The sequence below is a fragment of the Podarcis gaigeae genome, assembly GCF_964106915.1.
Source record: "Podarcis gaigeae genome assembly, chromosome: 9".
NCBI classification, from domain to species: Eukaryota; Metazoa; Chordata; class Lepidosauria; order Squamata; family Lacertidae; genus Podarcis; species Podarcis gaigeae.
In genome coordinates, this window is record NC_139685.1 from 76,922,895 (window position 1) to 76,938,620 (window position 15,726).

The following is a 15,726-nucleotide window of genomic DNA, read 5'->3' on the forward strand; positions in this document are numbered from 1 at the left end:
GTCTTGTGCTTTACCAACTGAGCTAAAGATGATGATGATGATGATGATAATAATAATAAATTTTATTTATATCCCGCACTCCCCACCCGAAGCTGGGCTCAGAGCGGCTAACAATAAAAATAACACAGCATTCTAAAATCAATTCAAAATCAAATTAATGGCGACCATTGGGCCAGAGCTCCACGAAGATTGCCAAGGGAGGGAGTCAGGCTGTGCCCTGGCCAAAGGCCTGGTGGAACAGCTCTGGTTTGCAAGCCCTGAGGAAAGATGTCAAGTCCCGCAGGGCCCTAGTCTCTTGTGACAGAGCGTTCCACCAGATCGGGGCCACGGCCGAAAAAGCCCTGGCTCTGGCTGAGGCCAGCCTAACCTCCCTGTGGCCCGGGACCTCCAAGATGTTTTTGTTTGAAGACCATAAGGTCCTCCGTGGGACATAACAGGAGAGTTGGACACGACTAAATGACTAAACAACAACAACAAGGCAGCTTCCTGTGTTCCTTTTAGAAGTCGCCATGTACACCACTGCTTTCGTTATCCTTCAACAAACTGCCTTTGCCTGTGTGACAGAAGCCAAGGGACCACCTGTGCTATGGTGCAATCCTGCCACCTTGGGCCTAGTCTGACTTGCAATCCCATCCCGGTATCTGCTCAGCCCAAGACTCTTTGAAGAGCGAAAGCCAGAGGTGCACATGTTGCGTTCTGCTGGCCGGGCGTTCCAAACGTCACCCCGTTTCCCCTCCATGCCAATGGCCTTATCGGTTTACGGCTAATTACTCATGGCACCCAGGTGCTAAGCAGAGCAGCTGGTGGGAAAAGGGAGGAACTGACGCAATTGCTGGACCCTTTTGCGTGGGGCTCAGTCAGGTACGTGCTACGACAAAACCTGTTCCCAAGATCCCCCGCGACTCTAGCAGAGGACTAATTGTTGAGCATTCATCTTGACTTATCATAGAATCACAGAACCGCAGAGTTGCAAGGGATCCCAAGGGTCATCTAGTCCAATCCTCTGCAATGCAGGAATCGCAACCAAAGAATCCCTGACTGATGGCTAACCAACCAATGGCTCAGAATTTCAATATGTATAAAACCGGTTCAAATTTGTGTTGGAAATGTAAGGAAAAAGAAGGGACTTTTTATCATATGTGGTGGGATTGTAGCAAAAATTTTTTAAAAAGGGAAATGATATATAATGAATTGAAGAAAATGTTCCAACTAACATTTGTTAAAAAACCTGAAGCATTTTTGTTAGGGATTGCCAAGGAAACTAAAAAATATCTTTATGTATGTGACAACGGCGGCGAGATTCTTAATAGCACAAGGATGGAAGAATGAAGAAACCCCGACCAAAGAACAGTGGCAAGAGAAACTGATAGACTACGCAGAATTGGCGAAGTTGACACATAAATTACATGACAAGGATAACTGTGACTTTAAAGATGAAAGGGGACCCTTTACAAAGTACTTAAAGAAACAATAAAATGAACTGGACTCCTTGGCAGGTTTTGAATAAACAGACAGAAACTTTTTATTGATAACATTTAGATAGATGAATTAAGGATCTGTATAATTCTGTAACATGCAGAGAATAACAAATGCTGAAAAACCAGAGAGAGGAGCTGAGGGAAGTCAGGGGGGGGGGGGGAGAGTGTTTTCTGTTTTCCAGGGATGGGGAAAATGGGGAGGGGGGGAAAATGAGGATGATGTATTTTTGAAAAACTGTTAATTTGAAATTTCTAATAAAAAAATATTTTTTAAAGAAAGAATCACAATACCTCAAGGACTGCCTCCCCCCATATGAACAAACCCGGGGCCTGCAATCATTCTCTGAGGCCCTTTTTCGTGTGCCTTCTCCATGAGAGGTCTCTGGAGGGTGGCAACATGAGAACAGGGCCTTTTCTGCACTGGCTCCCCATTCGTGGGATGCTCTGCCCAGGGAGGCTCGCCTGGCACCTTCATTATACATCTTTAGGCTCCAGGAGAAAACATTCCTCTCAGGGCTTTTTTTTTTAAGAAAAAAAGGTGCCCATACTCTTCGCGAAGTTGTTATAGTAAGCGCCACACTTTTAATATTTGGGAAAAAAGGTGCTAATACTGCGTACTCCTGGTTCTTCTTCAACCAGGCGTTTGGCTGATTAATATTCTGTGGCCTTTTAAATGTCTTGTATGTGCAGTGCGTATTGTTTCATTTCATTTACGTTCTAACTATTCATTTATGCTTCTACCCTGTATTTTTATTTTAAAAAGTAAAAGATAAAGGACCCCATGACACTTATGGTAAGTCCAGTCAAAGGCAACTATGGGGTGTGGTGTTCAAGTCGCTTTCAGGCAGAGGGAGCCGGCGTTTGTCCACAGACAGCTTTCCTTGTCATGTGGCCAGCATGACTAAACTGCTTCTGGTGCAACGGGACACCATGACGGAAACCAGAGCACACGGAAACAGCGTTTACCTTCCCGCCAGAGTGGTACCTATTTATCTACTTGCACTTTGACGTGCTTTCGAACTGCTAGATTGGCAGGAGCTGGGACCGAGCAATGGGAGCTCACCCCGTCACGGGGATTCGAACTGCCGACCTTCTGATCGACAAGCCCAAGAGGCTCAGTGGTTTAGACCACAGCGCATCCATGTCCCTAATATTTTTATTATTAGGATGGGGGAGGAAAAAGAGTAAAGAGAAAGGATCATGGGGTGGTCTCCAACAATCCTGTTCCACCAGCAGAGATTTCTGCTTGTGGACTAGAGCTTTCACTTCTCCTATGCACAACCCAGCCTCAAAATCCACCTTGGAGGGCTGGTGGAGCCACTGGGGTAGATCTGGTGTGTGTGTACAGGGAAGAGGATGAGCAAACCCGTTGCAGAGCATTGAATACAGTAGTACCTCTGGTTACGTACTTAATTCATTCCGGAGGTCCATTCTTAACCTGAAACTGTTCTTAACCTGAAGCACCACTTTAGCTAATGGGGCCTCCAGCTGCTGCCGCGCTGCCGGAGCACGATTTCTGTTCTCATCCTGAAGCAAAGTTCTTAACCCAAGGTACTATTTCTGGGTTAGCGGAGTCTGTAACCTGAAGCGTCCGTAACCCGAGGTACAAACCATCTTTCCAGGAACCCGCAGCAAGACCTCAGTGACTCTGGCTGTAAAAGATCCAGGAGGGCCTTCTCGGTGGTGGCACCCACCCTGTGGAACACCCTCCCACCAGGTGTCAAAGAGAACAACAACTACCAGACTTTTAGAAGACATCTGAAGGCAGCCCTGTTTAGGGAAGCTTTTAATGTTTAATAGACTATTGTATTTTAATATTCTGTTGGAAGCTGCCCAGAGTGGCTGGGGAAACCCAGCCAGATGGGCAGGGTATAAATAAATTATTATTATTATTATTATTATTATTATTATTATTATTATTATTTGCAAGAGCATCAGAAGTAGTCTGGTAAGAATTCTGGACAGCTGCAGTTCTGTGTTAAACTGCTGCTTATCAGCAAATGATCCACAAAGGTGGGAAGAGACTGACACTTCCATTCTTTTCCAACCTGCAATCTGCCCCTACAGGTGCTGTGGCCCAGAGAGCCGGTAAACCAGCTTTGCTTACCAGCTGAAGGAGACAAAGGACAGGGCTTGCCGTGCCCTCCTTGCGAGATTCCCAGAAGCTGCTGTTGGGAAATGGATTTTGGACCTGACAGAGCTTAGGTCTAATCCAGCCAGGCTCTTCCTCTTAGGTTCTTAATTAGATTGATTGTTCCATGTCAACACAGCTGACACCTTCCCAGTGGGAACCAGCTGAGGCAGAGAAATGGAAAGAAGTTTTGGGGTTTTTTTTCCTGAAGTGAGAAAGTTAGCCAGGAAATGTTGGGTCGAGCAGGATGAATGGCTCTTGCAACTGCTTTCCCTATCCTTCTGACTTCATACTGACTTTTTCAGACAGGGCAGGATTCATTACAGCATTTCCCGTTGTTCTTTTCATAGAATTGCAGAAGGATAGAGTTGGAAGGTGTGGGATATAATCCTCTTGTTATGTATTGAGTTCAATAGGGTTCAGAATGCAGCAGTCTGATTGGTCCTAGAACAATAGGATCCAAATTGCAGCAGTCTGATTGGTCCTAGAACAATAGGATCCAGAATGCAGCAGTCTGATTGGTCCTAGAACAATAGGATCCAGAATGCAGCAGTCTGATTGGTCCTAGAACAATAGGATCCAGAATGCAGCAGTCTGATTGGTCCTAGAACAATAGGATCCAGAATGCAGCAGTCTGATTGGTCCTAGAACAATAGGATCCAGAATGCAGCAGTCTGATTGGTCCGCAGGAGCCACCCAATCCAACTCTGGGTGGAAGTGAATCCGCAACCTGATTGGCCTACAGGAGAATCCCAGAATTAGCCAATCACGTGGGGCCCACTGTGTAAATAATGTATATAAAGCAGACATTCTGGGGGAACTTCCATTCCTCACTACTCTGAGCTGAATAAAGAGCATGAAATCCACACTCGACTCTGAGTATCTTTCACCTCTGGAGCTGTCAAATACAACATTTCCTGTTTGCCTAGAGGGAACATGCAGGGGAACGTTGGTCCAGCCAGTTGAACTTCCTGTTACACCTGGCTGGAGCATCCTTCCTTTTGCATGTGACCAGGTAGGTGGGCGTGACCCTTCCAGACCTAACAAAAGGTCCAGTCACTCAGCCATCTCCCTCTTTTCTTCTCTTTTTATAACTCCTTTTGTCTTTTGCCTCCTGGACTGCACTGCTGGCTGAGAGCCAGGGATATACCCATATGGGGTAAATCCGCTCCTACTGTGATAGGAATTTTATGGTTTTAGATATATGGCAACGTTCATAACCACACGTACATAGATCAGCACAGGAAAGCCAACCTGGAACCATTTTGATTTCTAAACTGAGCAAATGTTTCTCTGCATGGTCAAAATGGAAAAGCCTCCCCATTGTCTCTTCCTTCACAAATCCTGTCTTAATCTGTGTTTGAATAAGGGTGTGAGCCTTATTATTACAAGACTGGCCAGGCTCCTCAGGCAATCCAATCAAGTAACCTGCCAGACAGGAAATAAACAAAGCGACAGGAGAAAACAACATGCAAATGTTCTGTTTTAGACCGCCTTATCTGAGGGGTGGTCTTAGGTTACACCCCTTCTGTGATGAATGCATAATGTTTCTGGGGGTGGTCTTGATCTAGAGGATGGGAATTTCAAAAGTCTTTATAAGGAGACTTCCGGAGGCGGCGCAAAACGGCAATGGCGGTCCTCTTTACTCAGTGAAGAGGGGCTCCACGAAAAAGGGTTGTCCGCTGCGGCAAAGCGGAGACCCATTAAGAAGAACCGCAGGCAGAGCGAGCCTGCGGCCGTGGGACTTGGCGGGCTCCAAAAGCCCCCCCAGAAACGAAGAAGGAGCTCCGTAAGGGGCTCCGGAACGCGAAAGGGGGAGCGGCGCTGTGAGTTCATCGCTCTTTTCGTGGATGCAAAGCCGCGCTGCTGCTGCTGATGAGCGCCGACCTTTCTTCTTGAAAACATCAAAATTGGCTGCTACATACCCGTGAGTAAGGGGAGCTAAACATCGGATTAAAACTTGGGAATTTGGTTGAAATTCGGCTGAAAACGGGAGGCGAGTAACAGGAAGTCCGTCTCCCGATCTTGCTAACCAGATTAAAGCAACTGTTCAGAAGAGCGCTGAAGCGCTTAAAGGGGACTGTAAAAGTAAAACGAGGGTGTATTTGACAGACTTTATAGTGAAAAGACAAGCAGGAAATCTTTGCAAAATCTGTGGATCTTATCTTTTGGAACCTTCTTCCTAATTTTGAGCTATGTGGAGTTAAAAGGGACAACCCAGCTGTCGGGCTGTCAGTGCGCAAAAGAGAACTGTCAAACTGCTGATACTGTTATTGGAGTTTAAACTGATACATAGACTGAGACACTAACGTTTAAACCTTGTTGCTGGGACCTTTCTTGACACCTTGTGGCCTTTCTTCAAGAAAAAGAAAGCCCGGGGAACCTTCCTTTTGTGCTCTGGAACTACTAAAGATTTAACATAGGGAATATAAGAACTTCAATGGCGGATAAGAGTTCTCTCCTTCCTTGAAACTTTGAAATACCCCCACCTAGAGGATTGTGGAGACATAGAGGCCTGGGAACTGTACTTTATTGTGATTCTCTGTGGTTAAATTGTTTACACTCTGGACTTGTCTGACTTATGAAACAAAAGAAAATTTGACCTTGAACAGAGGCAGGTGTGGAATGAGCGGCTCAGGGAGAACAAGAGCAGCTAAAGCTAAAGAAAAAGAAAAGAAACCAGTGCAACTTGTTCAAACAACCCTATCTCATCAACGAAGATCATCCGTCCCAACTGTGCTGACAGCACAGGAGGTGGAAGTTGAAGAGCCTGCTGCAGAAGATATGGCAACTGGAGGATCTGAAATAGTCCTGAAACAAATTTTGGAACAACTGGCAATTTTAAACCAAAAAGTGGACAATCAATCATCAAAAATTGACCAAGCTACATCCTCTATTAGTAAATTATCTGAGCAAGTTTCTCAGCATACTCAGGCAATTGAAAAATTGCAAGGGGCAACGACTGAAAATTATAAACTTGCTGTGGAAGCCAGTCAAAAAGCAGAACAGGCGAACAAAAAGGTTGATGAGATTAAGGGGGAAGTAAGGCCTCTGAAAAGACAGGTAGGGGAACAACAAGCCTACCTGTCATTGGTTGAATTGAAAAGTAAGGAAAATAATCTCAGATTAAGGGCCATCCCAGAACTGGAGGAAGGAAATCTACAGGGATTTTTAACACTTTTGTTCTCCAAATTCTGGGGGATTGAGGAAGATAAGGACTTTAAAATAGTGACGGCCTTTAGACTGGGAAAACTGATAAAGAAGGATAAGTCCAGAGACTGTTTGGTTATTCTGAGATCAAGAGAGGAAAGAGACAAGATACTAGGCCTACATTTTAAAAAATCTTTGGAGATAGAAGGTAAAAAGGCTGAAATTTACAGAGACATACCCAAACACCTTTTGGATCTTAGGACCACTTATACAGATTTGACCAAATTGTTGAGATACAACACAATCCCTTATAGGTGGGAGTTTCCGCAAGGACTATCATTTACCTACAAAGGAAGGAAAGTAAGAATTAAAACACCGGAGGACCAACAGAAGTTCTTACACGACCACGAGGAGGACCTCCAGAAAGGAGCCGCAGCTTCTTGGCCACCACCACCACCGGGACCATCTCCAAAGCCTACACCGTCTGGATCTGGACCAGCATTACCACCTCCGGGATCGGAGGGAAACCTAGACACCCCACTGTAGACCCACCAATTAGACCAGGATGTCGCTGCAGCTTCTTAGTTGGAATATAAATGGCGGAAATTCTCCGGAAAAAAGAAGAAAAGTATTTCATATTTTGAAAAAAGAACAACTGGACATTATTTGCCTGCAAGAAACGCATGTGACAAGGCTCCACAGAAAAGTGTTAATTAATAAAAGATTAGGCCAAGAATTTATTTCTTCGGATAAAGTTAAGAAAAGAGGAGTGGTGATATATGCAAAGGAGAGCCTGTCACCGAAATTCTTATTTAAAGATGAACACGGCAGAATTTTGGCGATTGAAATTCAGACACAAGGAGAAAATTTTTTGATATTAGGAATATACGCCCCAAATGAAGGAAAATCGGAATTTTTCAGGAAGCTGCATGAGATTATGCTGGACTACCTAGACTACAACAACATCATCATGATGGGTGATATGAATGGGGTTGTGTCTGTAAATATGGATAAGTCGCAAAGTGCTAACATAACGAAAGATGGCAGACTACCTAAAACTTTTTTTGAAATGACTGACAATGTGGACTTAATTGACATATGGAGGGTTAAGAACCCCCTAGGAAAAGAAGGGACTTTCTTTTCTGAAGCTCATCTGACATGGACACGAATCGACCAAATATGGATAACTAGAGGACTGGCACCCAAGACTAGAAAGGTGGAAATCTGCCCAAAAACCTGCTCCGACCATAATGCTTTGAAAATGGAATTGAGACTAAATACAACCGGATCCTTCAGATGGAAAATGAATGACACCTTACTAAGGAATGAGAAGATTGTTAAGAAGGCCCAAAAAACTTTAAAGGACTATTTTGAGATAAATTTAAATACCACTGTGGAAAAAAGAATAATCTGGGACGCAAGTAAAGCAGTTATGAGAGGGTTTCTAATACAACAAAACACGATCAAGAAAAAGCTCTGGAATGAAAAGAAGGAGAAGATATTGGAAAAAATAAGAGATGGAGGAAAAAAATTAAGATCCAGGCCCAAGTCGAAGGAAGTGCTGAGAGAAGTGAAATTTTTCCAAGCACAATATTTGAAATTGATAAATCAAGAGGTGGAATGGAGAATTAAACAAATGAAACAAAGATCTTTTGAATCAGCAAATAAGTGTGGGAAACTGCTAGCATGGCAGTTGAAAAAGAGACAAAAACTTAATACAGTTACAAATCTAGAGATTGAAGGGAGAATGGTTCAGAAACCCGAGGAAATTAGAAAGTGCTTCCAGAGATACTTCAAAGAACTTTATTCACAAGGGCCACAGAAAGACTTGGAGGTGGACCAATTTCTTAAAACCAATGGACTACAGAAAATACCTCAGGAAATGAGAACAATCCTGAATAGTAATATCACACAGCAAGAAATTGAAAGTGCCATTCAGAATCTTCAATTAGGCAAATCTCCAGGCCCTGATGGACTTACCTCCAAATACTATAAGGTTTTGAAAGACTATTTGATACAACCTTTGTTGGAGGTCTGTAACCAGATCATGGAGGGGAGGAAGACACCGGAAACGTGGAAAGAAGCTTACATCACATTGATACCTAAACTAGAAACTGAAAAGACCCAACTTAAGAACTACCGCCCCATCTCACTCCTAAATGTGGATTACAAAATTTTTGCAGACATTTTGGCAAGTAGGTTTAAAAAAGTGCTTAATGAAGTGATCCATAAGGACCAGGCTGGCTTTCTCCCTGGTAGGCATTTGTTTGGCAACACAAGAAACATCATCGATATTTTGGAACTTTTACAAACAAAGCTTAACACTAGAGCGGTGCTAATCTTTATTGATGCGGAGAAAGCCTTTGACAACATTTCCTGGATGTTTATGAAGAAAAATTTGGAAGGGATGGGAGTGGGGCGGGGGTTTGAAAATGGAATAGAAGCAATATATTCAGAACAAAAAGCGAAATTGATAGTAAACAATGTGGTGACAGAGGAGTTTAAAATTGAAAAAGGGACACGGCAGGGGTGCCCTCTATCCCCCCTATTGTTTATTTCAGTTCTGGAGGTGCTATTGAACATGATTAGAAAGGACCGGTTGGTACAGGGAATTGAGGTCGGAGTGAAACAATATAAATTGAAAGCATTTGCAGATGACCTGGTATTAACATTGCAAGAGCCAGTCCCCAGTACTAAAAGAGTGTTAGAATTAATTTCTGATTTTGGTTGGGTGGCGGGATTTAAGTTGAACAAGCAAAAAACTAAGGTTTTAGCAAAAAATTTGACAACTACAGAAGCAGATGAGTTCGTGAAAGAAACAGAACTAAATGTGGTTAAAAAAGTAAAATACCTAGGGGTGTATCTGACCTCCAAAAATTTGAATTTGTTTAAAGATAACTACGAGAAATGTTGGTCAGAAATTAAAAGAGATTTGGAAACGTGGTCAAGACTGAAACTTTCCTTGTTGGGCCGAATAGCAGCTATAAAGATGAACGTATTGCCAAAAATGTTATTTCTGTTTCAGACCCTACAGATTGTGGACAAGGTGGAATGTTTTGGAAGGTGGCAGAAGGATGTTTCCAAGTTTGTTTGGCAGGGCAAAAAGCCCCGAATAAAGTTTAAAATATTAACTGACGCGAAAGAAAGAGGGGGATTTGCCCTGCCAGACTTGAGGTTATATTATGAATCTGCAGCCTTCTGCTGGTTGAAAGATTGGATCTTACTGGAAAACACTGATGTCCTAGATCTGGAAGGGTTTGACAATGCTTTTGGGTGGCATGCATATTTGTGGTACGACAAGGTTAAAGTGCACAAATTGTTTAAAAACCACATTGTTAGGAGAGCAATTTTAATGGTCTGGACAAAATATAAAGTCTTATTGGAGAGTAAGACTCTGAGGTGGCTCTCACCGGTGGAGGCCAAGGCATGTAAGAGACCTAACATGGAAGCCAATTGGCCTAAATATGGGGAAATTATTGAAAAGATTGGAGACAATTGGAGGTTGCAGAGCTTGGAAAAATTAAAAAACAAGGTGCGAGATTGGTTGCATTATGCACAAATTCAAGAGGTCTTTAAAGTAGACAAGAAGGTTGGATTCCAGGTGGAAAAATCGAAACTAGAGACAGAACTGTTAGAACCAAAAAGTAAACTACTTTCGAGAATGTATAACCTGCTGCTTAAATGGAATACTCAGGATGAGACAGTCAAATCCGGCATGATAAAGTGGGCGCAGGACTTGGGGCATAACATTATGTTTGAAGACTGGGAAAGGTTATGGAACACCGGAATGAAATTTACGGCATGTAGTGCCTTGAAGGAAAACATTATGAAAATGATATACCGGTGGTACATGACCCCAGTCAAGCTTGCTAAGATATATCACCTGTCTGATAATAAATGTTGGAAATGTAAAGAGGCGGAAGGGACATTCTTTCACCTCTGGTGGACCTGCCCGAAAGTGAAGGCCTTTTGGGAAATGATTCATAATGAACTAAAAAAGGTACTTAGATTTACCTTACCTAAGAAACCAGAGGCCTTCCTCCTGGGCATGGTGGACAAGAGAGTGCTTAAGAAGGACAGAATTTTTTTTATGTACGCCACTACAGCAGCAAGGATCCTGATCGCAAAACATTGGAAGACACAAGATTTACCCACACTGGAGGAATGGCAAACGCAGTTGATGGATTACATGGAATTGGCCGAAATGACTGGCAGAATCCGAGACCTGGGAGAAGAAACAATCGAGGAGGACTGGAAAAAATTTAAGGACTATCTGGAAAAACACTATAAGTTGTATGAATGTTAAAAAAATGCACCTTTTAGGAAACTCTAGCTTCAGTAATGTTAAATTAAAGAAATGGAAATTAAGGCACAGGAAGTCTGAGATAAGAATAAGGAAATAACTTTATTGTGTTTAAATGAAAACGTACATGATCCGGGTTATAACACATTTGAAATTGGGTAACATGATAAAACGAAGGATACAATAAGTAATGAAATAAGTTAACAAATTGCTGATGTTATGTTCACAGAGAATGCAGGGTTGGGAGGATGTGGGGAAGTCCAGTAGATTTGGAAAAAAGAACAAGAAAATTTGTAATCTTCTTATTTTGCTTTTATAACATGCTCTTTATTCTTTTTTCTGTATTTTACAAACTTAATAAAAAATATTATTAAAAAAAAGTCTTTATAAGCCCTTGCACAGCAATTTTGGGGGTCCTCTTCCTCTCCTGCGGGTGAGGGGAGCACCCTGTTGCAACAGATCAATAAAGATCAAGCTTACTAGCTGCTTTGCTTCTCAATATTCTCTGGTTGGCCTCTGTTATTTTCTCCTACCAATAGGGAACCTATGTAAGGACTCTATATGGGCTCTTGGATACCCCATAAGGGAAAAGGGCATATTTTTATTTACAACACTACTTATTTGTAACTTCAAGCCCAAAGCCTGTCTTCAGGGACCACACTGTGCTCTGACCATGAGTTAACTTCTTATTGTTACTTATGAGCAAGACTGCTGTGTCTTTATTCTTTTAGGAGGGAATCAAGGGGTCTTACCCAGAATAATAGAATTTATGAAATTCAAACGAAGCTTCCTGCTGTGTAAAAGGGGGGTATACTCTGCTGAATGAATAAACTCACTAGTGTGAGTCAGGAAGGATACTATTTAATCAATATATCCTCTCCTGCTACCCACAACTTGAATTTTATTATTACGGTCACAGACCAGTTTCGGCTCACTTACAATATCAGGAAAATCATAAAACACAACAGGAATACATTGAATTGCAATTGGGTATAACAGAGACAATTCAGATATAGTGGCAGTTAAAAATATATATTAAATCTTGATCACTCAAATATAACCTAAAATTGTCATTTAAAACCTTAATCATTTTGGTAGTACAGCTTGTACAGTTTTAGGGCAGTCGCACAGAATTTGGCCACCCTTAGCGTGATCTCCAGATCCTTGTCCTCTACCAGGAGTTTTAGACATTGAAGGGGTCACCTGCAATGCAAGGAATTTTTTTATTAAAGGGGGTGGGCGTCCAGGAAAAAAGTCTTTGGCCAGCCTGTCTGCCATTGAACCCAGTGTGTTCTGACTACCCACAGTTCTTGCTCTTAGTGCAGCTATCCCTGGGACGTGACCCCCTCGTAAGTTGAGAGTCGCCTGTATTCAAAAGCTCTGCTTCCTTCCTCCTGCGGAAGCAGAGAATTGCCATCATGGCTAGTATGCAAAAGATGTAGAAGTGAAATATACAATGTGTAAAGCTATCTTCGGAAGCAGCGATAATTTTGAAGGGTGCGGGCATCTGTAGGAAATTTCCCTTTCCCTTTACCCTTCTCTCCAGGGGTCCTGGAGGGTCATAGAGCCTTCCTGAGCCCAAGATGATACAGCAGCAGCGACAATCCCATCCCAGGGGGAGAGGGGAGGCCCTGCCAATTTGAATTCCCCTCCACGCTCTCCATCCCCGGGGCAGCTCCTTCTGCTAAAGACGGGACAAAAGGTTTTGCCACCGGGCAGCTATTCAATCAGTGCCAACCTCCCGAGTCCCGGGCTTGCAATTAACAATCCTTTCTAAGTGCTAATAGAAATCCACCACTGCCAGGAGTCCCATTGTTCTACTAGTGCAGTCAAAAGCGTGAAAAGTTGGGGGGGGGGTTGCAGTAGAAGGGGAAGCAAAAGCTGGCAGGTTTCTTTCCGGGCTTCCTTTGGGCCCAAGGCAAAGGGGGAGAAAAAAGGAGAGCGAGAGAAATGGGGGGAGAAATCAGACAGCGCAAGGTGTTTTCTTGTCTGCCTTGGAGCCGGTCCTACCATTGGGCAGTGGGAGGAGGCAGAAGATGGTGGCCCAGCAGCAGGGGCAGGAAGGTTAGCAGCCCTGAAATGCTGGAGGACAGCGCTCTTTGTGTGATGCAACCTTTCCTAATGAAAAAGAACGTAAAAATAGCCCTGCTTGGTCAGGCCAGTGGCTTGTCCTAGCTCGGCACAGAATCACTGAATTGCAGAGATGGAAGGGACCCCAGCGGTCATCTAGTCCAACCCCCTGCAATACAGGAATCTCATCTATCCCCCCCCCCCCCGGTTTTAAATATTTATTGGGTTTTATAACAAATTAAAAAGAAATCTCATTCATCATATTGTCCTTCGGACTTCCCTCAACTACTGAGTTATTTGGTTTTGTTTATTGTGTGCTGCTTTGTATCAAAGTAAATTCCCTTATCATTCTCTAACATATCTGTTACTATAATAAAGTTGTGAACATTTATTCAAACCCTGCCAGTGAGTCCAGCCCATTTTGTAGTTTCTGCAAATAAACTGTAAATGGTTCCCAAACTTTTCTGAAGTCTTTTTTGTCCTCTCTTAATTTATCTGTTAGCTTAGCCAATTCTGCATAGTTCATCAATTTTTTCTTGCCATTGTTCATTTGATGGTATTTCTTCCATCTTCCAGTATTGTGCAATCAAGATTCTTGCCGCTGTTGAGAGCCAGTGTAGTGTAGTGGTTAAGAAGGAAATCAGCCCTGAGTGCTCACTGGAAGGTCAGATCCTGAAGCTGAGGCTCCAATACTTTGGCCACCTCATGAGAAGAGAAGACTCCCTGGAAAAGACCCTGATGCTGGGAAAGGTGGAGGGCACAAGGAGAAGGGGACGACAGAGGACGGTGGTTGGACAGTGTTCTCGAAGCTACCAGCATGAGTTTTACCAAACTGTGGGAGGCAGTGGAAAATAGAAGTGCCTGGCGTGCTCTGGTCCATGGGGTCACGAAGAGTCGGACACAACTAAACGACTAAACAACAACAAATACTGCACACCAGCCAACTTCTAGACTCTCAAAAGATAGAGACTGAAACACCTTCTTCCCATGGCCTGGAAGTCCCCGGAAGTCGTCAGACCTGTCTCCCTGCACCCACCCCCTGCAAGTTAGTCGTGCGAGAAGGGAGTTAAGCAGCTGCAGTTTGCATGGCTATGAAGGGGGACAGGAGAAAACTGGCATCCTCGGGAACAGAGGAAGGTCCCCAGAGACAGCTTGTCTCAGCTGGAGTCGCCACGCGGAGCTAATTTCTGTCTGCAAGCTGGAGTGGGGAGAAAATTAAATGCTGACCTATATTGCAGTCTGGCCTCTAGGATGGGGGCAAGCGGTCTGTAGTGAGATGGATTGGGTAGCAAAGACAGCTGTTTAACTGGAGAGAGTGGGGGGGGGGACACACCCAGTAGCTCAGGAGCAGAGCATGGGGAAGTTGGAGTCTAAGTCCATCTCCAGTTAGGGCTGGGAGGTCCTTCTCTGAAACCCTGGACAGCTGCTGCCAGTCAGTGTACACAGTGCTGAGCTAAATGGCCCAATGGTTTGGCTCAGTATAAGCAGCTATGTTCCCAAGCAAATCCATTCTCAAACAGACCAGAGATGGTCTTTATTTAAGAGCTGGAGTATCTTAAGATAGCACAGCTGGGGGGGGACCTCCATTCCTTGCCTATTTTAAGGACCCCCGCTTTCAGCAGTGAGTGGTCTTCCCCCTGCTCTTCCTTTAGCAGAATTCTTGTTGCTAATTCAAGCAGCAACCCCAGCTCAGCGTTAGAGAAACCACCACACAATGCACTCCAAGGCACTTTGTTGCTGTACACTTAGCTCCAATGCATGGAAGGGACCTGTGACTCCGAAAGTGGTGCAAATGACTTCCAGAGAGCACAGAGGGAGCCAAATGCTCTTAACCAGTGTGCAGAGCATACCCCACCCCCCAAAAAACCTTAATGACTGCAGGAATATGAGGCACAATGTCTATGCAGGTTTCAGTCGTTGCACCTTTTCCTCTCCTGCTGATCCTCATGGGCAACTTTCGGTTGCACCTGCGCAAGTTGCTCCTGGCTCCTGTTGCCATGGAGATTTTGGCAGGCAGTTCTGAACACAAGACGGGTGCCTTCCTCTCTCCCTGTATATCCAGGGAGATGCTTCACAACATCTGGGCAAGGACTGGAGGAGAAAAGCAGGGGCAAGGCTGTCCAAAGCTTGTGGGCAAAGAACAAAAAGGCAGGTCTTAGCTGCCGCAGGGTTTGTGTCGCATGGATGCCGCAGGCTGGCAACGTTGACCCCACGGTTTATTGGAATCCCTTGCAGACGACTGCAGTGCCCAGAGGCAGGCAGGCAGATCATGCATCCACAGCTGTGACCAGAGGAGGAATGACTGCTGGGAGGAGCACAGAGAGAAGAAACACCCTGGTGCATCTGCAGCAGCCAAACTGGATGCCTCCATCTGCCCCAGCTGCAACAAAACATGTCTCTGCCATATCAGCCTCTACATCCACAGGAGGTGCTGTAACTCTCCAACACTTTGACTTCACCCCCAAAGGCGCACTCAGCAAGTTAATGCAATGTATTAGCCATCAAATACCTGACTTTGCAGCAAGTGGAGAGAGCCAGTTTGGGGTGGTGGTAAGAGCACTGAAGTGGATCTGGGAGACCAGGTGTGTTGCAAG

The 15,726-nt window shown here is 44.1% G+C and overlaps 1 protein-coding gene across 1 annotated transcript in view; it reads left to right on the forward strand.

Moving 5' to 3' along the window:
* The window catches only part of LOC310852737 (PC-esterase domain-containing protein 1B-like), a 390,021-nt gene extending 385,581 nt beyond the window's left edge, over positions 1 to 4,440 (forward strand). Inside the window, exon 12 of the mRNA XM_083756665.1 lies at positions 4,258 to 4,440. The gene's annotated coding sequence lies outside the window, so the exon portion shown is untranslated. The remainder of the gene's footprint in view (positions 1 to 4,257) is intronic.
* Positions 4,441 to 15,726: the final 11,286 nt, after the last annotated feature.